At 46.1% G+C, this 27,201-nt stretch overlaps 1 protein-coding gene across 6 annotated transcripts in view; it reads right to left on the minus strand.

Moving 5' to 3' along the window:
* The window catches only part of sgcg (sarcoglycan, gamma), an 827,414-nt gene that overhangs the window by 647,122 nt on the left and 153,091 nt on the right, over nucleotides 1-27,201 (minus strand). For 4 of the 6 annotated variants that reach the window (XM_078545431.1, XM_078545429.1, XM_078545428.1 and 1 more), the window contains exon 3: nucleotides 2,170-2,271. The exons of the other annotated variants lie outside the window; for them this stretch is intronic. The gene's annotated coding sequence lies outside the window, so the exon portion shown is untranslated. The remainder of the gene's footprint in view (nucleotides 1-2,169; nucleotides 2,272-27,201) is intronic. 6 annotated transcript variants of the gene reach the window in all.

The following is a 27,201-nucleotide window of genomic DNA, read 5'->3' on the forward strand; positions in this document are numbered from 1 at the left end:
GTAGGGCCAAATACTACTGCAAAAACTTTCTGCCTACTTTACAACAGGTAAAAATGGAACATGAGATTGAAATTCTATGGAGCTGATCTCAGAGAAGAGACTTGACAGGATAGGATGGCCATGCTGAAGGCTATAGAGGTTTAGGAGGACAAGAAGGAATTGGTCAACAGTAATAGAATTTGTGATTTTGACCAGGTTTGTCTTGGAACTCTGCTTGAGGTGAAAACTAGACTGAAGGAGTTCAAGTAGGTAATGATGACTGAGATAAGCAGAGACACACATAAAGACCCCAGAGAAAAAAAAACATTGGAGATGGAGTGGCAGATGGAAAATGCCATGGGCTTTTTTTTAAGGAAGGAATGATCGCCATGGTTTTGAAATCGCAGGCACTGCTTTTGAACAAAGAGCTAGCAAGTATTAAGTAGTTAAGTGATCAAAATTAGGTCAGAATAGGGTTGAAGAATCTGATGGAGAAGATGGTTTTGACAAGGATTGGGATGGGTGATGGATAGAAGCCACAGGGAATTCTGGCAGTGCTTTTTACCACCAGTAATAGAACAGTAGAATCATCATCCAGTGGAAAATCCAATCTTAGCAGCGCTTCACACGTTCAAAACTGTTTAGTAAACATAAGGTTTGAACTTGAAGTTTCAAAATATATATTCATTAAATGATAAGAATTCATTTAAATCTATTCTGAAAGTGCCCAGTGGCCTGAAGTATCTGACTGACAGTCATATTAAATGCTATAGTGAAGTTAAGAAATGGGGAGTGGAAAGATGATTTAGGACTCAGGAGATCACAGTGTGTTTTATCTAAATTAGAAGACTGTATGCTCTGAACTAGCTCCTCCTCCAGCTGCTTATTAACTCATGTTGGAATTCACACATGGTGCTTACAGTGTTCTGGTCCAAGGATATTTTCAGCTTGGCAAAGAATCAGCAGAGAAATGTACTCACATGGTGAGCCAGGCTTCACATTCTGACCCTGTAGACTCATGCCATAAAACCGTTGCTGAGTTTGCTTCATAACATCAGCCCACACACCCCTTAGAACTTTTGCTTGTTCATTTATAAACAAATGTCACACTCCTGGACTGCAAATCTTTAAAGAGGCACAGTGCCTACAAGTTCTGATTTTAAAGTTATGACTTTAAACTTATTAAAAATATATTTTTCTTCCTATAGGTAAGGTTCAGTCCCACTTTGTTTGCAAATGTTCATGGCACTGGTTTCAGGCAGATGAATTTGCAAACAATCAGGTTGTTGAGGAATTTTCTCTCACATACTTGGGGAAATCAGAAATAGACTAACTGTAAAAGACAAGTGTTCCTGAGTAGCACACATCATTAATGAATAGTGATGGGGTGCAGGTGCTCCATATACTAAACGTTTCAATGTCTAAGATTGCTCTCTGGAATTTGCTCAATTATATAATTTGCAAACTTACTTTCCTCTCTGCTATCAGAGTCCAGTGTGAATCCTGCTTTTTAAATGTGGAAGTGAGCTGTTGGAGCCACACCCTGCCTTAGATTCACATATTGCTTAAGCAAGATTTCTATAAACAAATCAATCTGCACTGAGTTCGCCAAAGTGTTGCTTTCTGGTCTGTCTTTGAAACCAAATGTTAAACTTAGCATGTATATTTGTGGGAAACTGGAAAGCTGTAAATCAAGATCAGAATTTTCACTGACATAATTTATAAGCATTAATTTTAACCATATTTTACTGTAGATTTTCTAACCTTTTATTCATTGCAAATCATTCAATGCGACACTGAACGGGTGCAGGCAGAAATATGTTACCCATGGCTACAATATATAATAACTCAATGCATAAACAAGGATGCAGATCGATTAACTCCAGGGGTTTTAGTGCTAACATCTCTCGACATCAATTGGCTGTGACATCTTGCATGGCTATATCATCTATTACATGAAATAACTTCACTAAAACTTCTCTGTATCGCATCATGAATAACAATCACCCCTACTTATCAAACTGGAAGTTTGTCAAAAATAGAAGTGTGCTGATCACAGTTTTGTATGAAAACAAAAATTGCCTCTCCTGTTAATGAAAAGGTAACAAACAAATAATAGCATTTTATTAAAAGTACAGTGGCAGATATAATAAAGGTTAAGGTTAACTACTAAGTAGCACTGTTTCCTACCCTAGTTTCTTGTGCTGGGCTTGTTCTTCTGTTCAGATCTCCCTGGGTTGCTGTGCTTCACACTGCTGTTCAGTGCTGAGACGTGTATCAGACATCCAACAGCTGCAGGTCATAAATTTAGGTCTGTCATGGTTCAAACTAATCGTGTGGGTACCAGACACCCATTGCCTTTTATAAATTCTCTGCCCAGGATTCCTTGCCTTTGCTTAACATTCAAAATATTTACTACGACTTCAAAAAATGATTAGCTGGTAGTTTTTAAACCTCCAGATCTGATTATAATAAATACTTGACGAGTGGATCTTGATTTATACAAGGCTTAAAAAAATATATACATAGAACGGTACCCTTCAAACTTTTGATGTCCAGACGCTCCCACAACCCAGTAACACAAATGATATTTGAAGCAACACTTCACTTGACTGTAAGAACAGGTTTTGTGCCAACACGAGAACAAATTACCCTTTCCCGTCACTGGTGTTGCAGCTTTGCCATGAAGGAATGCTGGATGAAAGCAAAGCAGCTTTGTATTTCAGATGCTGGACAATGTTTATTTTCCCTTTTGCTCAGGGAGAGGTCATATGGAGATTTGTGAAGGATTGGGGTTTGCTACAGTTAGTCTTGGGCCATTTAAAAAGAAAACTGCACTCAATCCATTAAACTCCAATCTTTGTCCATACCAGAGTCCCTTTTCATTCTTTCATGGGATGTGGGTGTCACTGGCTGGGCCTGCATTTCAACACCATATTGAATTTTGTGTTTGTTTTGGAAGGGAGATATGGGGTAGGGGTAGGGAAGGGGTATGCGTGGGACAGTAAGAGTTAAAATAAAAACATGACCAGTTTCGGAAAAGAAAGTTTTGTCAAGACTGGAATCATTTCACTGAGGATGTTTCATGATGCCACCTCTATTATGAGCTCCTGCAGGGCCAGTGCGTCATCACCTCATTAGCATGCTTTACTTTTCAGGATACCAGCAAATCTGAACACAGATGGGTTGTGGGAAATTTTGGCCTTCTTCATTCCTAAATTGACTGAAGGGTAAATCAGTCTAGTTTAGCACAAAGGAAAATGGAATTAGGGTCCAGGAGTAAAATAAAGAGGAGACACTTAAAAGGTTGGCAGCACTCAAACTAGAAATGTCACCCAGTCCAGATGTATCGCAGCTTAGGTTGTTAAGGAAAGTAAGGGTGAAGATAGCGTAGGCTCTGGCCACAATCTTCCAATCCTCCTTAGACTTGAGAGCAGTGTCAGATAATTGGAGAATTGCCAATGTTACACACCTGTTTAAAAAACTTGGCAACTGCAGGCCATCAACTGAACATCAATGGACTTTCAAAAGACATTTGATAAAGTACAACATAATAGACCTCTTAGCAAAACTGAAGCCTATGGGGTTAAAGAGGCTACCTAGTTAGAGAATTGACTAAGAGACAGAGAGCAAAGAGCAATGATGAATAGTTGTTGTCAGGCTGGAGGGATGTATACAATGGTGTTCCCCAGATGTCAGTGTTAGGACAATTGTTCTTTCCGGCATATATTAATGACCTGGACTCAGGTATATACAGTATCATTTTGAAGACCATAAGACATAGGAGCAGAAGTAGGCCATTCGGCCCATCAAGTCTGCTCCGCCATTCAATAAGATCATGGCTGACCTGATAATCCTCAATCCCACTTTCCTGCCTTTTCCCCATAACCCTTGATTCCCTTACTGATTAAAAATCTGGCCATCTCAGCCTCTACAGCCCTCTGCAGTAAAGAATTCCACAGATTCACTACCCTCTGAGAGAAGAAACTCCTCCTCATCTCTGTTTTAAATGAGTGCCCCCTTACACTGAGATCATGCCCTTTGGTCCTAGGCTCTCCTACAAGGGGAAACAACCTCTCAGCATCTACCCTGTCAAGCCCCCTAAGAATCTTATATGTTTCAATAAGGTCGCTTCTCATTCTTCTAAACTCCAATGAGTATAGGCCCAATCTAGTCACCCTCTCCTCATAAGAAAATCCCTTCATACCTGGGATCAACCTAGTGAACCTTCTCTGGACTGCCTCCAATGCCAGTATATCTTTCCTTAGATAAAGGGACCAAAACTGTTCACAGTATTCTAGGTGTGGTCTAACTAGTGCCTTCTATAGTTTTAGCAAGACTTCCCTATTTTTATAATCGATTCCTTTTGAAATAAAGGCCAACATTCCACTTGCCTTCCCTATTACCTGCTGAACTTGTATGTTTGTAGATGAAATGAAACTCAGAAATCAAGTAAACAGTGAATAGGGTAGTAGGTAGACATAGGGTGAAATCGCATTAAGTGTGGTAGCGGACGGGAGAAAGGACGTTTTACCAGCCGGCCGCAATGGCGGCTTTTCATGCCGTATTGTCCCAATCCGTCTCATTAATCATGCATTCCCAGGAAACACACTGTTTTGTTGGCGGGCGGCCTCTGATTCACCCATCACGTTATCACCTCATTGCTTCCTCACACTGTGCGTCATATTTAATGTGCAGCCACTCACACACCTCTCAGCGCTTCCAGCCCAGGACTGCTGCATAGAAACATGGCCCTGAAAGGCAAGCAGACTGCAGCCCCCAGGTTCAGTGACGCATCCCAGGAATGCCTTTTGGACGCTGTGGAGGCCTGCTGTAATGTCCTCTACCCCCCAGCTCTGGGCAAAGGCCACAAGCAAGGTCATCAATCCAGCATGGGAGGCGGTGGCAGCGGTGGTCAGTGCCAACACCCTGCAAAAGAGGACAGCCACCCAGTGTAGAAAGAGGATGAATGATCTCATCCCTTCTGCCAGGGTAAGTCACTCTTCTCATCACTCTCAACTCACACACTCACAAACCCATCACACATCCACAGGGATCTCACATCTCAAGGGACGACACCACTAACTCTCAAACACACCCTCACATCTCCATCAGGCTCATATCCTCTGGAGCTCGCGTCCTCATCCTGTCCATGGCTCCGCTCACCACACAAACATTCCGCACAGTGCCATGTGTCCTGCTCACACATTCTCCATCTGTTTTCATGCAGGAGAAGCTGGCTCACAGCAGCGGGGAGAGGTCCCAGACTGGGGCTGGAGTGGCCCACGTTAGGCCCCTCACTCATTTTGAGGACCGTGCCATCGCGCTGACTATTGAGTTATGTGGACCATGCCTGTGGCGATGGTGAGGTTGGCAGCGAACACCACATCACCTCTCTCTCAATGCAAATGTGAGTGCTCTCTCTCCTGCTTTTGACTCTGCTGCCATGCACTAATTATTTCCACTTTGGTTCACAGGGAGCTCTGCCAAGGGACTGGCACCCTCAGCCAGCAAGTCTCTCAGCTCCATCCAGATCCTCACCTCCAACCAAGGAGATACCTCCTCCATTGAAGGACTGGAAATAAGCAACCTGAAGACCCATCACAGTGCTTACCCACACACTCCACCAGCGCAGAGACACACACCTCAGTGGGACTTAGACCTAGAGCAGGCTTGGGTTCACAATCTGGTGGTCATTCATGGACATGTTCCCATAGCAGAAGAAGGCAGGTTCAGCCGAGCTCCTCAGCACTCGGAGGACGGCTGGGGTTCAGGCGTCTGTGAGGCCCAGGTCAGATGGCGAGCCTCTGGATTCGCCCTTCCAACTCACCATGGAGAGTCAGCAGTATGCGGAGGAACATCACGCAGAGCTGTTGGAAGCCATCAACAGAAAGCCAAGTGAGTTGCAGAAGTGTATCCACCTGCTCTCTGATGAAGTGATTCCCATATGTACGCGTATGGAGGTCTCCTTGGGAATAGTGGCGCATGCCTGGTCTAGCAGAATGCGGAGATGCACACAGACCTGGGGCAGGATTTTTGGGTTGGTGGGTGGGCACGGTGGGCAGGCACAGTGGACAGGTCCGTGAGCGGCTGGGAACCGGTCCGCCGCCCGGGATCGGGCTGTGATTTCGCACTGGCTGGCCAATGAACAGCCAGCCAGCATGAAATGTACATTGAGAAGATCTGTGCTGCCAGGGTGGGGGCAGGATGAGGGCAAGCGCAGAAGTCTGGTGGGCGCAGGGGAACGTGCAATGAAAGCTGCCCGAAGGCAGAGAGCTGCCTGAGGGAGCTGAAGAATTTTAAATACAAAAATAAAGAGTTTAAAATTCTGAAAAAATGTTCACACATCAGACTCCCTGACATGAACATATAGAGTGCAAAAATTCTGTCAAAACATTTTTTTCAATTAATATCGGAGACCTCATCCCATGGATGAGGTTTCCTCAAAAATGCAAAGACTGCCTGGCCAATTCGGCTGCCCGCCAACCATAAGGTTGGATGGGCAGCGAAAAATCACCATCAATTACCACTTTAATGACCTTAATGGGCCTCTTAATTGTTGGCGGGCGTGGTGCCAACCCTCTTGTGTGCCTGCCAACCGAAATATCGCACGAGTGCGTGATGACATCGGGATGCTCGCCCGGTGTCATGATGCACTATGTTACGCCCGATCGGGTTGGGCCTGCACCTGCCCGCAGGATGTAAAATTCTGCCCCTGCACTCCATCGAAGGAACCATGGGCGAGTTCCTGCAGTGGCAACACGAGAGGGAAGTGAGACACCTCGACATCCCTCCAGGTGGTCCTTTCCCTTAAGGTATCAGGCCAGGGCCCTCGGACACCCGAAGGGAGGAGGGGCGGCAGCTGGACACCCCTGGGTCATCCAGTCAGGAATCTCAAAGATTGCCCTCTCCCTCCGAGTCCCCTTTGCCTGTGACCCTTTCAACCTCATCTACTGCAACTGTAGAGGGAGCAGCTGGCCCACAGGAGAACAGCCAAAGCAAGCCAGGGCCCTCAATGCCTTGGCTGTCTAGAGGACCCACGCCAAAGTCATCCAGAGGCAACAGGGTCAACCATTGCAGAGGCTGTCTCCACCCCTGCTGTGGATGTCAGAGCAGCACCTAGAGGAAGTAGTAGGCCAAGAAGTTCTGATCATAAGCTTTTGCACGGGTGAACACATTTTGTCATTTTATAATCTAAAAACATATTCGCTTTCACTGAGTAATGTGTATTGGTGTTTTTTAGCTTCATTGACAGGCTTTGTGAATCCTCGCCCTACATCCCCCCATCACTAGCAGTTCAGCTGCACACAGCCGGCCCACAAGTGATTCTGGAGGGAGAAGTGTGTTTGGTGAAGGGCCTTTCGAAGTCTCATGCAAGTACTCTCCCACAAACGCGGATCCTTCCCCCATCACACTCATCTCAATGTCCTGAGCATTTTCAATGCTGCCTGCTGGGGTTCTCTTTCAGTTGTCCATCTGAGCTGATCTGCATCTTCGTCCACCAACTGATCACACTCCTATGCAGCGCCTGTTCCCGTCCAACATGAGGCTCCACTCACTTACGATTTTGCAAAATGGTACCGGTGATGTATATCTTTAGCTTCCTCCATCCATTCCCCTCCCCCAGTCATCCATGTCCTTGCCCCCATCACTGTGACCCCCCTGGCATCACCTTCCACTTCCCCACTGTCATCTACCAACCAGAACCCTTTCCTTTCTGGGATGTCCGGGTGAACGTGATGTTTCCTACCTTCCTGAGAATCCCACCCCCAACCACATTGACCACCGCCGATACCCTCCTTCCCACCCTCAGGATCCGTGCCTGCCTCCATGTCCCCACCAACCACCATCGCTGTCCCTTCTACTGCTACGGTCGCAACCTCACGCTCCCACCCTTCCAACTCACTCTGTCCTCACACAGTTTCACCATTCCCTCCTCCATGCCCACCTTCATTTCGCTCCCCAGGAGGCAGTCATCAACTCCACAGAGCCCTCCCTTGTGTGTTCACCTGGACATCCCCCACTTACTCCCTCTTCACTCTTACTCCTTCCTCCGCCCTTACTCCTTCCTCCCCCTAGATTCCTTCTTCCCCCGGTCTCCTTCCCCGCCTCCGGACTCCTTCCTCCCCTAGACCTCTTCCCCCTTCCAAACTCCTTCCTTCCCCCCCAAAGTTCTGCCCTCTTCCAAACTCCTTCCTCCACCTGAAGCCCTTACCCCTCCAAACTCCTTCTCTTACACCCTCCTCCCCCGTGCTCCTTCCCCCCACCCCAACCTCACCCCCCCTCAACACCATCGTTCCCCTACTCCCAACCCTAACCCCGCCAGTACACCTTCCTCTCCCAGTCAAACCTGCACCATCCTCTCCACTCCCTCGATGGCCACCCGTAGCAGACCATGAGCAAACACTGATGTCATGAAGCAGACCCTCAACGGTGACCTTCTATATTCCGTGAGCTGCTTTGCCGGGGAGCCATGTCCATCAGAATCCACCCAGCATGCAGTGCACGTGTCCCTCCAGGGTGCCTTTGCTGTTGGGCTCCAGCATCTTCTGCTCCTCGGATGTCCACAACGTGAGCAAGGCCTTGACAGTAAGTTCTGACTTCTGCATGTCACACTTGTCAAGTAATTTTGCACGAGCATGTTTTCCCACCGGCGTGGGTGGTAAATTTGATGTAGGGGGATGATTCAGGCGAGAAGAGCTTATAATGATATGCAAATGTATGAAAATGAAGCTCCCGACATGCGGTGGTGGGAAATGCGGCCTGCCATTGATGAGCAGAGCGGATGATTACAACCTGGCATCATGACGGTGTGAAACTGATTTTTGGCCTTCCCACTATATTGTCTGCTCACGCCCGCCAGGGTGCCTGATGTCGATGGGCATGGAAAATTCTGCCCATGAACTTGTAAAATGGGCAGGTGAAATTTAACACAGAGAAGTGTGAAGTGGTCATTTTGGTCGTAAGAATTGGGAGAGGCAAACTAAATGGTACAATTTTAATGGGGGTGCTGAAACAGGAAGTCCTGGGAGTGTTTATGCACAAATATTTGAAGGTGGCAGGGCAAGTTGTAAAGGCTGTTAAAAAAGCCTGATAAACTTGCTTGATATATACAGGCATAGGGTGCAAAAGCAAGGAAGTTGTGCTCAACCTTTACAAATCATTGGCTAGGCCTCAGCTGAAGCATTTTGACTGTTCCGAACACCACACTTTAGGAAAGATGTCTAGACCTTAAAGAGGGTGTAAAAGAACTTTACTAGAATGGTACAAGGGGTGAGGAACTTCAGTTACGTGGAGACTGGAAAAGCTGAGCTGTTCCCCTCAGCAGAGAAGGTGAAAGTGAAATCTAATATGGCGTTCAAAATCATGATGGTTTCTGATATGAGTAAACAAGGTGGCACTGTTTGCAGTGGCAGAAAAGACATTAAAGACAGGTCAAACAGAATTGACAAAAGAACCAGAGGTAACGTGAGGCAGCATTTTATTACGCAGCAAGTTATCATGATCTGGAATGCACTACCTGAAAGGTTATAGGAAATGGATTCAATAATAACTTCCAAAAGAGAATCAGAAAATGCTTGAAGGGAAAATTTTTTTAAGGCTCTGAGGAAATTGCAGGGGAAGAGAGCAACACATGTAAGATGGCCCAAATGTTGTGCCTATCGCTGATCCTATGTTTCTATCAACCAAAATAGATGTGCTCATTCACTAAACTTATTCTAAAGTATTTTAATGCAGAGCTAATCTGAAAAATCCAATATGTTATCAATAATAACATTTGAATTCTATGTAATTTACATAGAGTTGTTAGGGGATTAATTAGCTGATTATTAATTAATGAGATATAAACTCCTGACATTGTCTTCATCTCCCATCTCTTTCACATGATTACTTTTGGTTTTGATTACCCTTCGGAATGAGGAAGGAGCTTTCAGAGCTTCCCTTAGGACATTAAACTGGCTAAAAGTGGAATCCAACATAGAACAGACAATACGTGGCCTGTGGAAGGAATGGATTTGATGGACCTTTGGTGTCCTTTCCTTACTGAATGTTTTCTTATGTTCTTACACAGTTATTCCTGCTTTCACTGGGACATGTCTGCAAGCAGATGAATACAACTTGTGGTGCTTTTTGTTTTCACAGTTTTTATGTATCATTCAAAATATATCAATTTGCAAAGTGATGTCCACATGTTACCTCCCTGCCACGCCTTCCACCCCGACACAATATGCCAAAATGATGCCAGAATTTTCACTCCTTTTGCACCTTACCCATCCTGATTAGTGAGCATTATCACATGCACAAGGCACTGGAAGCAATTCGCAAACTCCCGGCTGTGATGCAGAGGACTTCAGACGTGCCAGTTTGGAAAATCCAGCATGGTGGAGGGAGCAGGCACATGATGAAGTGTGCTCCCATAATAGTGACAGCAACATGATGATTCATGACTGGGTAATGATCAAAATTATAGTTGAACTAAAAAAAATTCAAACGAAGTTAGAGCAGACATAAGGATGAGGGTTAAAATAGAACTTAACCACAGAGAGACAAAACAGGAATGAGGGACAGGATTTTTCAGGCGGCGGGGTTTCTCACTCCGCCAGCAAAAAAGTCGGCGATGTCGGCAATCCCGCAGCCTTTTAATGTTCCCCTCACTCAGGGGGGAGTCCCACCTCAGAGAGTTACCAGCCAATCTGATTGGTCAGCAGCTCTGCAGTTCCCATATTCTAAGTGCTGGGACTCTAGGACCAGCTAAGTGCAGGGGATATTGCTGTAGAGAATGGTTGGGAGGCCTTGGAAAGGGGGGGAGGAGCTGAAGGGGTTTGGGGATGTGGAAAGGGGGCCCATGAGGGAGATGCCACACCTTTCTTGCTGCAGGCTTGAGCAGGGTAACCTGCTGTCTTCTCCCGTCTCTGGTCCCTGCACTTAAGGGCCTCAATTGGGACGAGGCCACGCAGGCCACCCTAGGCCTTGCTCACCACCCCCCACCTGGTTGGGTAGGTGGCAGGAGGGCACTAAGAGAATTTTACAGGCATCCCATCTGCAAAACCCACCGGCAGGGGCCTGTAAAGTTCTGCCCGCAATTTCAATGGCCAAAGACATATTAAACATTTACTATACTTATGAATATATATCAGATGCATTTTCTGCCATATAACTGTGACCATGAAATGTTATTGATAGACCCTTAGGTTCAATCAGATGTAGGTCAATGTAGATCAATTCAATGTTTAACAGTCTACTGATGGCCTATCTGTCTGCCTTTCCGGACTCTCTTCCACAAGCACAAAATTATTCAAAATACAACTGTCCATAGCAACAACAAGAAGAATGACTTGTATTTCTATAGTGCCTATAGCATAGTCAAACATCTTAGGATGTTTCACAGGAGTGTTAGCAAAACAAAATTTGATAGTGATTACAAAAGGAAATATTAGGACTGATGAGGTAGGTTTTAAGGCATGTCCTAATAGAGGAAGGAGAAGTTTACAGGGGGAACTCCAGAGCCTAGGGTCCTGGCAGCTGAAAGCATGGCCGTCAATGGTGGGGCATTTAAAATTAAGGGTGTGGGAGAGGCCAGAAATCAAGGAGTGCAGATATCTCAAAGGGTTGTGGGGATACAGGAGATTACAGTGATAAGATGGGGTTTGAAAACAAAGAGGAGAATAATAACTTGTCGCACAGTCTGTTACTCCTTCCTGATCTATACTGGATCATTGGTCTCAATGTAGTAAAAGTGAACTCTTTGGCATTACTTTCAAAATCTTCAGCTCCAACTGATCACTCCAGCTTTATTTGTCATCATTCTGATTCCTGGAACTCTTTAGTCCATTGACCCGTTTGTTAATATCCTCCACTTTTTGACCCGCCATTTAGCAGAACACTCACTGCCTTGGCCCCCGTCCCCGGAAAATGCTTCTTAAAGCCCATCCTGGTCTTTTGTCACCACATCTAATTCCTCTCTCTACAGCTCAATATTTGTTCACCAGCCAATTTCCATTTGTAAAATTCCTTGGGACACGCTTTATGTTAACAACACCATATGAATGCAAATTGTTACTGTTGCTGTTCATTGTAATTTAGCTTGTACCTGTTGTTTGTCTGTGGAGATCACTCCCTCCTGCTTATCTGTGTCCATCAGACTGTTTATCTGTTGTTGATGTCTGTAAATCAATCTCTCTGCTGGTCTACATGGATCAGTCTCTCTGTTGGTCTGGGGTTTTTTTTTCCATTTATGACATGTGGGCATTGCTGGCTAGGCCAGCATTCACTGTGTGGATCGGTGTCTCTGTCAGTCTGTGTGAATCAGTCACTCTCGCGGTCTGTGTGAATCAGTCTCTCTGTCGGTCTGTGTGAATCAGTCTCTCTCTCGGTCTGTGTGAATCAGTCTCTCTGTTGGTCTGTGTGAATCAGTCTCTCTGTTGGTCTGTGTGAATCAGTCTCTCTGTTGGTCTGTGTGAATCAGTCTCTCTCTCGGTCTGTGTGAATCAGTCTCTCTGTTGGTCTGTGTGAATCAGTCTCTCTGTTGGTCTGTGTGAATCAGTCTCTCTGTTGGTCTGTGTGAATCAGTCTATCTGTTGGTCTGTGTGAATCAGTCTCTGTTGGTCTGTGTGAATCAGTCTCTCTCTCGGTCTGTGTGAATCAGTCTCTCTGTTGGTCTGTGTGAATCAGTCTCTCTGTTGGTCTGTGTGAATCAGTCTCTCTGTTGGTCTGTGTGAATCAGTCTCTGTTGGTCTGTGTGAATCAGTCTCGCTGTTGGTCTGTGTGAATCAGTCTCTCTGTTGGTCTGTATGAATCAGTCTCTCTGTTGGTCTGTGTGAATCAGTCTCTGTTGGTCTGTGTGAATCAGTTTCTCTGTTGGTCTGTTTGAATCAGTCTCTCGGTTGGTCTGTGTGAATCAGTCTCTCTACTGGTCTGTGTGAATCAGTCTCTCGGTTGGTCTGTGTGAATCAGTCTCTCTGTCAGTCTGTGTGAATCAGTCTCTGTTGGTCTGTGTGAATCAGAATCTCTATGGTCTGTGTGGATCATTCTCTCTGTCGGTCTGTGTGGATCATTATCTCTATTGGTCTGTGTGAATCAGTCTCTCTGTTGGTCTGTGTGAATCAGTCTCTCTGTTGGTATGTGTGGATCAGTCTCTCTGTTGGTCTGTGTGAATCAGTCTCTCTGTTGGTCTGTGTGAATCAGTCTCTCTGTCGGTCTGTGTGGATCAGTCTCTCTGTTGATCTGTGTGAATCAGTCTCTCTGTTGATCTGTGTGAATCAGTCTCTCTGTTGGTCTGTGTGGATCAGTCTCTCTGTTGGTCTGTGTGAATCAGTCTCTCTGTTGGTCTGTGTGAATCAGTCTCTCTGTTGGTCTGTGTGAATCAGTCTCTCTGTTGGTCTGTGTGAATCAGTCTCTCTGTTGGTCTGTGTGAATCAGTCTCTCTGTTGGTCTGTGTGAATCAGTCTCTCTGTTGGTCTGTGTGAATCAGTCTCTCTGTTGGTCTGTGTGAATCAGTCTCTCTATTGGTCTGTGTGAATCAGTCTCTCTGTTGGTCTGTGTGAATCAGTCTCTCTGTTGGTCTGTGTGAATCAGTCTCTCTGTCGGTCTGTGTGAATCAGTCTCTCTGTCAGTCTGTGTGAATCAGACTCTCTGTTGATCTGTGTGAATCAGACTCTCTGTTGGTCTGTGTGAATCAGTCTCTCTGTCAGTCTGTGTGAATCAGTCTCTCTGTTGGTCTGTGTGAATCAGTCTCTGTTGGTCTGTGTGAATCAGTCTCTCTATTGGTCTGTGTGAATCAGTTTCTCTGTTGGTCTGTGTGAATCAGTCTCTATATTGGTCTGTGTGAATCAGTCTCTCTGTTGGTCTGTGTGAATCAGTCTCTCTGTTGGTCTGTGTGAATCAGTCTCTCTGTTGATCTGTGTGAATCAGTCTCTCTCTCGGTCTGTGTGAATCAGTCTCTCTGTTGGTCTGTGTGAATCAGTCTCTCTGTTGGTCTGTGTGAATCAGTCTCTCTGTTGGTCTGTGTGAATCAGTCTCTCTGTTGGTCTGTGTGAATCAGTCTCTCTGTTGATCTGTGTGAATCAGTCTCTCTGTTGGTCTGTGTGAATCAGTCTATCTGTTGGTCTGTGTGGATCAGTCTCTCTGTTGGTCTGTGTGAATCAGTCTCTCTGTTGGTCTGTGTGAATCAGTCTCTGTTGGTCTGTGTGGATCAGTCTCTCTGCTGGTCTGTGTGAATCAGTCTCTGTTGGTCTGTGTGGATCAGTCTCTCTGTTGGTCTGTGTGGATCATTCTCTCTGTTGGTCTGTGTTGATCAGTCTCTCTGTTGGTCTGTGTGAATCAGTCTCTCTGTTGGTCTGTGTGAATCAGTCTCTGTTGGTCTGTGTGGATCAGTCTCTCTGTTGATCTGTGTGAATCAGTCTCTTTGTTGGTCTGTGTGAATCAGTCTCTCTGTTGGTCTGTGTGAATCATTCTCTCTGTTGATCTGTGTGGATCAGTCTCTCTGTCAGTCTGTGTGAAACAGTCTCTCTGTTGATCTTTGTGAATCAGTCCCTCTGTTGGTCTGTGTGAATCAGTCTCTCTATTGGTCTGTGTGGATCAGTCTCTCTGTTGGTCTGTGTGATCAGCCTCTCTGTTGGTCTGTGTGATCAGCCTCTCTGTTGGTCTAGGTGCATCAGTCTCTCTGTTGGTCTGTGTGGATCGATCTCTCTGTTGCTCTGGGTGAATCAGTCTCTCTGTTGGTCTGTGCGACTCAGTCTCTCTGTTATAAAAGCAAAATACTGCGGATGCTGGAAATCTAGAACAAAAACAAAAATACCTGGAAAAACTCAGCACGTCTGACAGCATCTGCGGAGAGGGATATAGTTGACATTTTGAGTCCATATGACCCTTCATCAGAACTAAGGAAATAGAGAAATGAGGTGAAATATAAGCTGGTTCGAGGTGGGTGGGACAGGTAGAGCTCGATAGGGGGCCAGTGATAGGTGAAGGCAAAGAAGAGATTGCCAAAGATTTCATAGACAAAAGGACAAAGGAGTGTTGACGGTGGTGATATTATCTAAGAAATGTGCTAATGGGGACATTAAGGGTAGCAAGCAGGACAAGCTAGTGGCAGATGGCCCTAGTAGGGTGGGGTGGTGGGAAAGGATCAAAATAGGCTAAAAGGTGGAGATAAAACAATAGATCAAAATACATTTTAAAATAGGTGGGAAAAGAAAACTATATTTGTTAAAAAATTATAAATTTTTGGAAAAGGGGGGATCGGAAAGGGGGTGGGGATGGAGGAGAGAGTTCATGGTCTGAAATTGTTGAACTCAATGTTAAGTCAGGAAGGCTGTAAAGTGCCTAGTCGGAAGATGAGGTGCTGTTCCTCCAGTTTGCGTTGAGCTTCACTAGAACAATGCAGCAGGCCAAGGACTGACCTGTGGGCATGAGAGCAGGGTGGTGTGTTGTCGCTTGCCATTGTGTGGATCCGTCTCTCTGTTGATCTGTGTGGATCTGTCTCTCTGTTGTTGTGGGTGAATCAGTTTCTCTGTTGGTCTGTGTGAATCATCCTCAGTATGTCTGCTGTTGGTCTCTGCAGACCAGTACATTTCTATTATACTGATAACAACAGAGGAAGTTTGACAAATCATTTTCCATTTGTTCCCTCTACTCTGCATGGATCAGAGCCAAAGACCTCATTTCTACCCTTACAATTTAATAACATTCAACATTTTAAAATCTCCTTGCCTGTCAAATTGTTTCTTCATATCATATATATTATGGTTCCATGTTACTTGAGGCTTTTATTACAAACCAGGAAAATCATTTTCCGATTACTAGGTATAGTATTGTATTGGATAAATAAAGATGACGGCTTTCATTCCGATTAATTAGCGGGAAACGATGTCACAAGATGATTTTGTTTGACACTCTAATTAAAAAGTATGATATTTAATAATTATATATTGCAGAATAGAATTGAAGCCATTATTCAGTAAATGTAACCTTCCTTGTCATAACCCACGATGTAGCAATGGTTTATAGGTCCTGCTCCCGCTTTACATTAAATATACATTCACCAGTCGGATCTCGAAATTAGTAGCAAAATTTCCTTTCTTCCAGTCAAAGGGTTTATATAGTGGATCATTTGTAACTGAAGTATTCCTTTTTCGGTAGAGATGTTCCGATACCTGCAATTTAATTTTTTTTCCCATTTGTGTTCATTAATTCAAAACTCTGAAAAGGTGATCAATTTTCTATCATTGTCACTGGGTCAACGCAGTTTTCTTTTTGCTTTGTTTTCACTCTTTGCTTCCCTTTCCAAATTGTGTCTCTTCTCCCTGTGGAGGTGACGATTCCACGGAGCTGCAGGTTCACAGGTGTTGGCTCCCATCTGCTACTTTGCCCAAGTGTTTATTTTTCATTGTGAGCCTAAGCAGTGGGTTGAGGACAATGAAGACAGGATAGGCCCTCAGCCCCCAAACTCCACATATGTACATCTGTCACCAAATAACGGTCAGAAGCAAGAACTGTTTCGATGCTCTGAAGACGGCTTGACGGACTTGAAACATTTCTCTCTCCACAGATGCTGCTAGGCCTTCTGAGTTTTTCCAGCATTTCCTGTTGTTGTTTCAGATTTCCAGCATCTGCATTATTTTGCTTTTATCTCACTACTTCGATGTTGTTGCTGAGCGTTAGTGTGGTTTTACTACTACCATGCTTTCTAGTCTTACTGAACCTTGATGAGGCTATGATTCCCTATAAGAGACTTGAGACAGTCGGTATAGCTTAACTTTAAACACTTTATTAAGGACTATTAACAAAGGCTTCAGGGTAAGCACATGGTATTCAGGACTTAGACTGTTCTGTGCCTTGCTCTCTTGCAGCATCTCAGTCATCTGACCACTAATGTCACAGTTGCATCATTAATATCATCACAGTTTCATTAACATATCCATTAACCCATTATTGTACAAGAACCCTGACTGATTTTCTCCACATTAGCCCAGGGGTGCTGATGCTATTTGTAGTGTTTTTCTTCCGATCCAGGCTAAGATCTGCTAACTCAGAACAAACTGATGATCAAACCTAGGACTGTACTGATCTGTGTGCAGAAAGTTGCCACATCTCATCATTCTAACATCTGCTTAAGCTTGTTTGATCCTTTCCTTCCCCATATCCAAGTTACGTTACCTCCCCAAACCTCTGGAATGCCCTGTCTACCATAGCTGGAGAATAGGATGGTATTGCCTGTGCAGGTTTTTAAAGGTATTCTCCATGTTACTCTCTCATTGCCTACTAGGAGATTCAGAAATGATCCTATGGACACTTCCTCTCTCTCATCTATTGCCCACTCAGATGAGTTATATTTTCTCTCCAGTGAAGGACTAAATTGCCAATCAACAGAACAAATATGTGGAATTGGAACTTATTGATCCACCGTATTATTGGACTCACAGGAGTCCTTCTAAGTATGTGATGGCTATGATGGCTTAGGGGAGCAGTTCACTCAAATGGAGATCCTTCATCACAATGCGAATGCTTGTGACAAATTACAATGGCACAAACAGAAGCTTGCATGTTAAACTAAAAAAGAGAAGAAAGCAGATGGATCCAAAGACTAAGGGTGGAATTTTCCAGTCACTGCCCTTGCGGAGGGTTCAATGGCTGACAGGGGTGGTGGGGGTGGTGTGGGGTACAATGCAGTGGGAGCTCAAAAGTAAGTTTCCCACCAGCATAAAATGATGGTGGAGTCTTCCGCTCTCAGCCACCAATTCCTGCCAGAGTCCGGCATGAAACTGATCTGCATCCCACTAATTGGATGCAAATGGAAGCCCGACCGGAATCACCGTCCTCTGCCCCTAAAATGCCCGATCGCCCATGACGGGAGGACACAATGATCCTGAACACATCTGGACCAATATGGTGCGTCAATGTCGGCGCTTACCTGAAGAAGGCCTAGGGCAGCGTGCAGAGATGAGGAGAAGATGAAGGCCTCCAGCGACAGCCACGTGCAGCAGTGGGTGGGTGGAGCATCAACCGCCTGGATCTTTTCTGCACAGGTTGTTCTCGGCACAGCAACTGCTCCCGGGATTCAGATCTTCCAATAGCAGCTTCTCCCGGGATTCGGATCTTCCAACAGCAACTTCTCCCGGGATTCGGATCTTCCAACAGCAACTTCTCCCGGGATTCGGATCTTCCAACAGCAACTTCTCCCGGGATTCGGATCTTCCAACAGCAACTGCTCCTGGGATTCAGATCTTCCAATAGCAACTTCTCCCGGGATTCAGATCTTCCAACAGCAACTTCTCCCGGGGTTCGGATCTTCCAACAGCAACTTCTCCCGGGGTTCGGATCTTCCAACAGCAACTTCTCCCGGGATTCGGATCTTCCAACAGCAACTTCTCCCGGGATTCGGATCTTCCAACAGCAACTTCTCCCGGGATTCGGATCTTCCAACAGCAACTTCTCCCGGGATTCGGATCTTCCAACAGCAACTGCTCCCGGGATTCGGATCTTCCAATAGCAACTTCTCCCGGGATTCAGATCTTCCAACAGCAACTTCTCCCGGGGTTCGGATCTTCCAACAGCAACTTCTCCCGGGGTTCGGATCTTCCAACAGCAACTTCTCCCGGGATTCAGATCTTCCAACAGCAACTTCTCCCGGGGTTCAGATCTTCCAACAGCAACTTCTCCTGGGGTTTGGATCTTCCAACAACAACTTCTCCCGGGATTCGGATCTTCCAACAGCAACTTCTCCCGGGATTCGGATCTTCCAACAGCAACTTCTCCCGGGATTCGGATCTGCCAACAGCAACTTCTCCCGGGATTCGGATCTTCCAACAGCAACTTCTCCCGGGATTCGGATCTTCCAACAGCAACTTCTCCCGGGATTCGGATCTTCCAACAGCAACTTCTCCCGGGATTCGGATCTTCCAACAGCAACTTCTCCCGGGATTCGGATCTGCCAACAGCAACTTCTCCCAGGGTTTGGATCATCAAGCTACAGGGGGCAGGCTGCAGGAGGTACTGCTGGGAAGCGAGGGTCTGTTCCTGGGGGTTGGGGATGGGGTTAGACCTAAGGATGGGAGGAGAGGAATGAAAAGGTGACACGGTGTGAAAGCTTAGAGGAGGACTTGGTAGGTTAGGGGAGGTAGGAGAAAGAGAAAGCTTCAGCAAGGGCCTTGAAATGCTTAGCTGGTACAGAGCGGGTGCGTGGAAAGGGCTGTTTTGGGTTGCAGGTTGTGGTGGGGGAGGGTTGCTTCTACAGGTGTGAAGGAGCATGGGGGCTTGTGCAAAGGCGTGATGGGCTTAGGGTTTGCTACTGAGGGGAAAGGGATTCAGAGAGAGGGGTCAGTGGAGCCAATGGAAGATTCCTGGGGGCGGGGGGGTCAAACTGAGGGTAACTGGTGGTAGGACGGGATGGTGATGGTTGAAGGGGCAATGGGAGCCAGTAGGGTGAAAACGTAAGGGTGCAACAATGTCGTGTAAATGGACGCTGAGGTTTGTTGGTGGGAATGCGGAAAGTGACTTGGATTTTGGGGCTCGGAAGGATGAGGGCAGGCATGTCATTATCTGGGGGAGGAAGGGGACTTCTACATTTACTTGTAAGGGACAGAAGGTGATGGGGAAGGATTGAAAGGTGACGATGGGGAGGTTGAAAGTGATTCTTGGGGGAGTCAGTGGATATGGGGGAGAGGGTGTGGGTGATGGGGGGGAGAGGAAATGGTGTTAGACTGCACCTCGAATGTTACTACCACCATGACTGGTCGCAACTGTGCAGAGCCTCATTTTGGGCCCTGGCAAAGAACTTTGCCTCCCTACACATGCATGATTCCAGTGGACATGGGTGTCCCAAGGAAGATGATGGGGGTGCAGGGATGGGGGTCGCGCAAAGCCTTAAGAACTATTCCAAATAAGCCACATCAGACATGATTAAAGTGCAAGTGAACTATATTTACAAAAGTGTAATATGTGTAACAATCATAGTGCAACTGTGCAACCACTCATGAATTCAGTACTTCCTAATTTTCCCTTCCCTACCACTTCTTCTAAGCGCTCCCTGATATCTGCAGCAGGGGTGAAGGCAGCCTGCTGACCCGTTGGCCCTGTTGCTTTGGATAACCTTGGCAGCCATCTACTAGAGACCCGAGGCCTGGAGGGTCCCGGCTTACTTTGGCTGTCTGCTGTGGGGCAGCTGCTCCCTCTGCAGTCACGGAGGGGGAGGCTGAAGGGGTCAGAGGCAAAGGTTATGCCGAAGGGCCGGACACCCTCAGAGAGTCCTCAGTAGATGTCCCCGGGGTGTCCAACTGCCAGTCCTCCTTCCTTTGTGTGCCTGAAAGCCCCTGCTGACTCCTTGTGGGGTAAGGGCACCTGGAGGGAGGTTGAGGTGCCCCATCCCCCTCTCGCGTAGCCACTGTAGAAGCTCAGCTATGGCTACAGCGATGGAGTGCAGGTCTGCGCATATCTCCAGCATGAAGCTGCTGGACCAGGTTCACCATGGAGTCCACAACCCTCCCCTTTGAGACCTTTATGTGTGCACAGGTCAGCATCACTTTATCAGCCAGCAGGTGGCGTGTGCCACCCTGTTGAGGGCCTCTGACAACCCTGCCTGATTTTCCCCCGTCTCTTGTCTCTCCAGCATCTCTTGGAAGGCTGATTCCAGAGGCCTGTCATCAGACTCAAACCTCGCAGATGCCTCTTCCCCAGCACTTGGAGGAGTGCTGGTGAGCTTGGCTGACCCTGCCAAACCCTGCCGCGGACACATGTCCATGCAGTGACCACCAGAATGTGAGACCCTTCCTAAACTAGAACTAATACCCATCAGGGTTTGTGTCCCTGCACTGGTGGAGGGTGAAGAAGTCTGCTGTGATGCCTCTACAGGTGCACTTTCTTCACCAGCGATGCCCTCGCTCCTCTCTGGGTTTGTGTGCATGCTGGACAGGGCTTCCTCACATTTAGGCCTTGACCTCTTCCTGGTGGCACCTGTAAGTGAGAGAGGAGAGCGCGAGTGACTGCATGAGCGCCTCCAACATGGAGGCACCCTTGCCCCTGAGGTTTCTATGATTTGCATGGAACCTTACTGGATGGAGGCAGCAACCCAATCTCTCCATCTCCGATGGATCTGTCCCGCTCCATCCCTGCCAGCTGGGTGCCCACTCCTCAAAGTCAGTCAGTTCTTTAAATTGTGGCCGATCCCCCTCTGTCTTTTCCCTTTCTCTCCGATTATGGCTTAACTTCTCCTGAGCGAAGAGAAAATGGGGTTGAGAGCAATTGTACTTAGCACTTAATTGTATATGGCAATTTAATGTATCTTTCCCATACTTCTAGTCTTACAAATAACCCACTGAATTGTGTGGCATGTGATTGATGCACTGCAGGTTTCCCAGAGGGTTCTGGGCAGCACACTCCAGAGTGGTGAGCTCATGCAGATAGAAGGATAAGGCTCATAGAGGCATGTCATTTGCAGTACTTGCTGGTGCCCTCAACGCTGGAGCCCTTCCCCCACCTTCCCCCCTTTCTCCACCCCCTCTTCCCCAACTCCCAGACAGCATGTGAGCTCTTTATGTGGAAGGGTTAGGGAGCCACAGTGGGCTCTCTACCTGCACAGTGGATGAACTGCAGTAGGGCTATGAGGCATGAACCTATCATAATGCCACTGAGGCCCATACCCACTGTACCATTCATTGAGGTGAGTGTGAGCAGCTGAGAGTTCACTTACCCTGGTGGGGTAAATAACATCACTTATCCTTTTGTGGCATTGCAGGGCAGTCCTCCAGTGCATACTTTGGGCACTGACTGCCCTGGAGACATCCTCCCATGCAGGGTTTATCTCCCTGCTCGGCCTCCTCCTCCCATCGACTGCAAAGACAATGATGCTCCTGGCCTCCACTTGGCCAAGCAGAATACCTAGGGAGGCATCGCTGAGCTTGGTCGCTGGAGCTCCCTGTTCTCTTCGGGCCTTCTCCTCAATCAGCGCGGTGGCTAAGTTGCTGCCCAGGCGCATTTTAAATATGGCACCCAGATATGACGGCGGGGGCGGGGCACGTGCTATCCAGCCCGCCCCGCCGCGCAAAATGTTGGGAAACCCCCGACTGCATAATTAACGAGGCTGGGGTCGCACGGTACTGTGTGAATTTCCGCAGCTTCTGCAGCAGGAAACAGTCCCCATCCCTGCCCCCCACCACGGGACTTAGCTATTAGATGATCCATTCAACACATGCTTCCTCATTGGTCATTGTTTCCACACTAATTACTTTATGTATCTCTGCAGTGAATTGCATGTCCCATCTATTCATTCAGTTACCAAAAAGATCTACATTTTCTGAACACAGCTGGATTTTTCTTTATTATTTGCTTCATTTTTAAATTTGTCCAATATCAACCCTGGTGTATTCTGCTCATAAACTTGTTTTGAACCTGAATTTTTTATTTTTAAATCAATATGAACTCCATTTCTTAACCAATGAGTCCTTACTTCAGTCATTACTAGCAACTGTGGAACATAATAAGCTTCTCAAAATAATTTCCAAGGCTTTCCATCCATTTGATGTTCAGCTTACTTCTCTATATTATCCAGGAATATCATTGGATCTTTTTTTAACGTAATGAGTTATAGTGGCCTCTTTCCAATCTTCAGGAGTAGCTTTAGCATTTAACAAACTTACAAAAATAGAAGTTTAAGCTTTGGTTCCTTCAGTACACATGCACGCATGTTCTCTGCACCAAGTACTTAGTCTGTTTAGCAACATTTAACCTTTGTATAGCTGTATATCATGCCCAAAAGTTGTGGTAGGCCATCGAACAACACCTGCTCTTAGTTAGACTTAACCTTGCCTATTTAACTTTGATGATATTTTGCCTTTCAAGTTACTGTAAAAGGGAGATGGAAATGGTGTGGCGCCCTCCATAGGGACCTGGGTGACCAGGGGTAGGAACTGTGTATGCTGAAATTAGCAGTGCAAGGATCGACAAGGATGTGTAATTTAAGATAGTGAATTCAATGTCAAATCAGTTACAGAAACAGAAATAAAGCAAGGGAACGAAAGATTGGATTCAGAGAGAGGAAAAAATAGAAGCAGGAGGAAAAAAATAATGAAAAAAATGAAATCTCTAACAACAGTTAAAAGTTGAAGGATTGAGTCTCTGTATTTTCAATAGTTGCTTTGCAGTGCTAGAGAAGGTAGCAATTGATACTTATCATGTTGATAAAGGAGTACTTTGACTTAAAGCAATGCGACTTAACTCTCTGTGGTGGTTTGACTTTGTATTTACCGATCAAGTACACAGGAACTTCATGCTGCTCAATGAGGAACCAGACAACAAGATGACCTTTTCACATAGCTAATAGCAGAGTGGGGCATCCTTGAAAGAAAACTTTCGATTTCTGCTTTGAATTTAGCATTTAATATCACCAGAAGTCACTGCGTCATTTGCACATAAATTACGATGAGTGCTCTTAGCCTTGCTATTAGTTTGACACAACTTTTAGATCAATATAAACCTTTTGTTATTTGCATATGATCTGATGCCTCTTTTGCTGTACCTGACAATCTGATTTCTGACTTGGATAACTTCCTCTGATCTTCCTCAATAAAGACAGCTGTGGAAAAACATCTATTTAATAAAGCTGCCATTTCTTTGTCCTTAAATTCCAGCTACCATTTTTAAGTGCCACTTTGTCTACAGTGTTCATATTTGCAAAACATTTAGCATTGTTTGAGGCATTCTCAGCAATTTCATATTCAGTAATTGTTTTTGAATCTCGGTACCTTTTTTTGCTCACATTTGCTTACAATTATATTTTACCTGCTGCTCATTAGATTGCTGGTATGTTTTGAAATTCACCTGCTTACAGCTAGCATTATTCTCCATCTGTGCCAAATCACATTGACCCCTGTCCCCATTAATCTGTTTTAAAGTGAATAAAATTCATTGTGATTGCAGCTTCAGGAACAATTTTGTTCCAATTAACTTTATAAAATTACTTTTTAGTCTCTAGATGTCTACTTTTTTAAATCTCACTCAGAAGGGGTTGGAGGCAATGTTTGGGGCTGGGATGGAAGTATGGGACATGTGAGGCTAGAAGCACTGGCTGCTATGTTGAACTTACAGGGACAGTTGAGGCGTGGGAGGAGTAGGATGATCTATGGTACTCAAATACAAGGTAAAGTTAAAGTGGAACAGAACTGAGTTGTGGGACATATTGGTGAAAGTGAGAGCACTAAGGGTGAACTCAGGGTGTGGGGAACACTGACCGAGTTCAGGGGAACTGCATTGAGAAAGACAACAGGACCACTGAGGTGTCTGGAAACACTGGAGTAGGGTACTGGAATCAGTCAGAATACAGAGCTGGCCCTGAGCAGATCACAGTAGGCATTAATGATGAACAGTGAATAGAATGTACTGCACAAAAGGGACAGGTGAAGAGGTGAAATTCCTTTTAAATGGAGTGTCAGCCAGAGATGACAGAAAGAAACAAGCAAAATGAAAGTTTGACCAGTGCACCTCTTGGAAGAGGCCAGGGTAGCCATACATCCATCCCTTCCCCTGGCAACTAAGGCTGAACAAGACTATTCAAACTTGATGTCGAATTTGACCTCAAGATGAGATTCTACCCATCTATTTCATGCCATTACTTAAACTGCCTATTTCCATCTCTGTCACATCACCTGGCTCCGCCCCTACCTCAGTTCATCCACTGCTTAAGCCCTCATCAATGTCTCTGATTTCTTGAGACTTAACTATTCCAATGCATTCCTGGTCGGCTTCAAATTTTCCACTGGACATAAACTTGAGCTAATCCAAAACTCAGCTGCCTGTATCCAAACTTGCACCAAATCCCATTCACTTTGCTGAGCTATATTGGCTCCTGGTCTGACAATTCCTCTATTTTAAAATTCTCATCTTGTGGCGGAATCGCCTCATATTTGCACTAAGTGTGGTAGTGAGCAGGAGAAAGGATGTTTTATCTGCCGGCTGCAATGGCGGCTTTTTGCTCTGTATCATCCCATTCCCACCTGATTAATTATGCTGCCACAGGAAACACGCTGTCTCACTGGCGGGCATCCTCCAATTTGCCCGCCACGCCATTACCTCACCGCTTTCACGCGAAGGGCACCATATTTAAACTGCAGCTGCACGCACACTTCTCAATGCTTGCAGTCCAGGAGGGCACCAGTGAAGACATAGCTTCAAAAGCCAAGAAAAGTGCAGTGATTCATCCCTGGGACACCCTCTGGACACAGTAGAGGCCCGCTGCGATGTCCTCTACCCTTGCACTGGCCACAGGAGGCCCATCAGTCTCACCACTCCGGCTTGGGAGGCAGTGGCAGAGGTGATCAGTACTACTGCTGCACACAAGAGGCCGGCCACCCAGTGCAGAAAACAGATGAATTATCTCATCTGTGCCACTAGGGTGAGACAACCATCTCATAACTCTAAATTCACACACTCACGCAAGCTTATCACACATTCACTGGCATCTCCCTCACTGCCAAATCAAGGGATATCACCACTCACTCTCTCACACACCCTCACATCTCCACCTGGCCTCATCTCCTCTGGAGACTGCCTCCTGAGCCCTCACCCTCTTGAGGCCACTTGCACAGATCAACATGTGCCCCCCCCACACACTCTGGGATACCATCCTTCCCCAGAACAACCCTTACCTTGCAGCCTCTTCCCTTGCCTGAGACCACTTCTCCCCCTTCCCCAAGCCCTAGTCCTGCAGCCGTTGAAAAACTATCCCCATCTTACGACTGGTCTGATAGGTAGAGAACTGCTCGTGAGCCCCCCAAAAGTGATGTGGTGCTGCCTGCGAAGCCTGGAGCTGATGACCACGAGTGCTGTCCTAATGGCAAGGATTCAATTCAACATCAACCTTTCCTTCTCTCTTGCACCATTTCTGACTGTCCACTCTTTTACGTTTCCTTGAAGTGTGCACTTCATCGTTACAATTTTTCATATTTAAAATGCAAAATTTCAATGCTGAAGTTGGCAGGGCCATCAGCTCTTAACTATTGCATCCGAAATTTAATTTCTGTAAATTAAGGAGGCCTATCTATATAATCTAGTGGAGATTGGTGAGTACCACCATGTACAGTGATTTAGGAGCCATTTTGAACTGTGAAAAGGGAATTCTACAAGTCAACAGGTTCAAGATTCATTTGCACCAAAGTTACATTGGTTCTAAATACTGTTGGTCTTACTGGTGCTTTGGGCTTTGGATGAATTCTGAACATGGGACAGATTTATTAGAGTCCGCCAGAGTGGGCTAGTTGGCATACGGGCCTGCATAATCTTAGGGTGGCCCATTCCCGCCAGCAGGAAACCTGACCTCCTTTTAGTCAGTGGTGCAAATGGGCCAACATGGGAAACCTGCCTGCTATCTAATAACACTCATTACTGAACCACTTAAAGGCCCACTGGGGTTTAATGAAGGCTCAGGGATTCTACTGTGCTTCCTGAAGGCCGCCCAACAAACACTATCAGGTTTGCCAGCAGCCTCCCAGGTGGGTCCCTCTTTCAAATGCACCTTGTGCCCGATTGAGGGACCCAGCATCAGGAGGGGGGTGCCCATTCAAAGCCACACCCATGCCCTTGAATCCAAACCCCTTCCCCCTCGCCAGTGGCCCCCATTTCACGACCCACAACCTGTCCCACTCACCTCTCTCCAACGATCCCACAGTGATCTCTGGTGAAGGCCTCACTGTATTACCGGAAGCAACCTCCTTTCCTGGTGGCACTGTCTGTAATGGAGAGTTGCCGGACTCTGAATGGCCAGCAACTCTGGGCGGGCAGGATTTCTGCTCTCATAGTCCTAAACCCCACTGGTTAAGTGCCTGACAGGACTTAATCTGGTTGCGTCTCTCCCACTAAAGTGTTGTGGGTTTCTTGCGGTTCTCCAACTGATGGGTGGGATCCATGTCAGGAACATTAAATCCAACCCGTGGAGTCTAGAGTCAGGGTCAGGAATCATCAATGCACATGAACATCAGTAACTGAAGGAAAGAGTGAGATGTTGAACTTTCTTGGAGTTGCTACAAGCTAAGTACCTAAAAATGGAAGTTCAGCAATCAGTTTGAAAGCTCAATTTTAACATAAGAATATAGCATAAGAAATGGGAGCAGCAATAGGCCATTCAGCCCCTCGAGCTCACTCTGCCATTCACTGAGATCATGGCTGATCTTCTACATCAACATCCCTTGATGTTTTTAATATGTAGAAACTTACCGATTTCAGTCTTGAATATACTCA

Source organism: Cetorhinus maximus, chromosome 7 (assembly GCF_964194155.1).
Source record: "Cetorhinus maximus chromosome 7, sCetMax3.hap1.1, whole genome shotgun sequence".
NCBI classification, from domain to species: domain Eukaryota; kingdom Metazoa; phylum Chordata; class Chondrichthyes; order Lamniformes; family Cetorhinidae; genus Cetorhinus; species Cetorhinus maximus.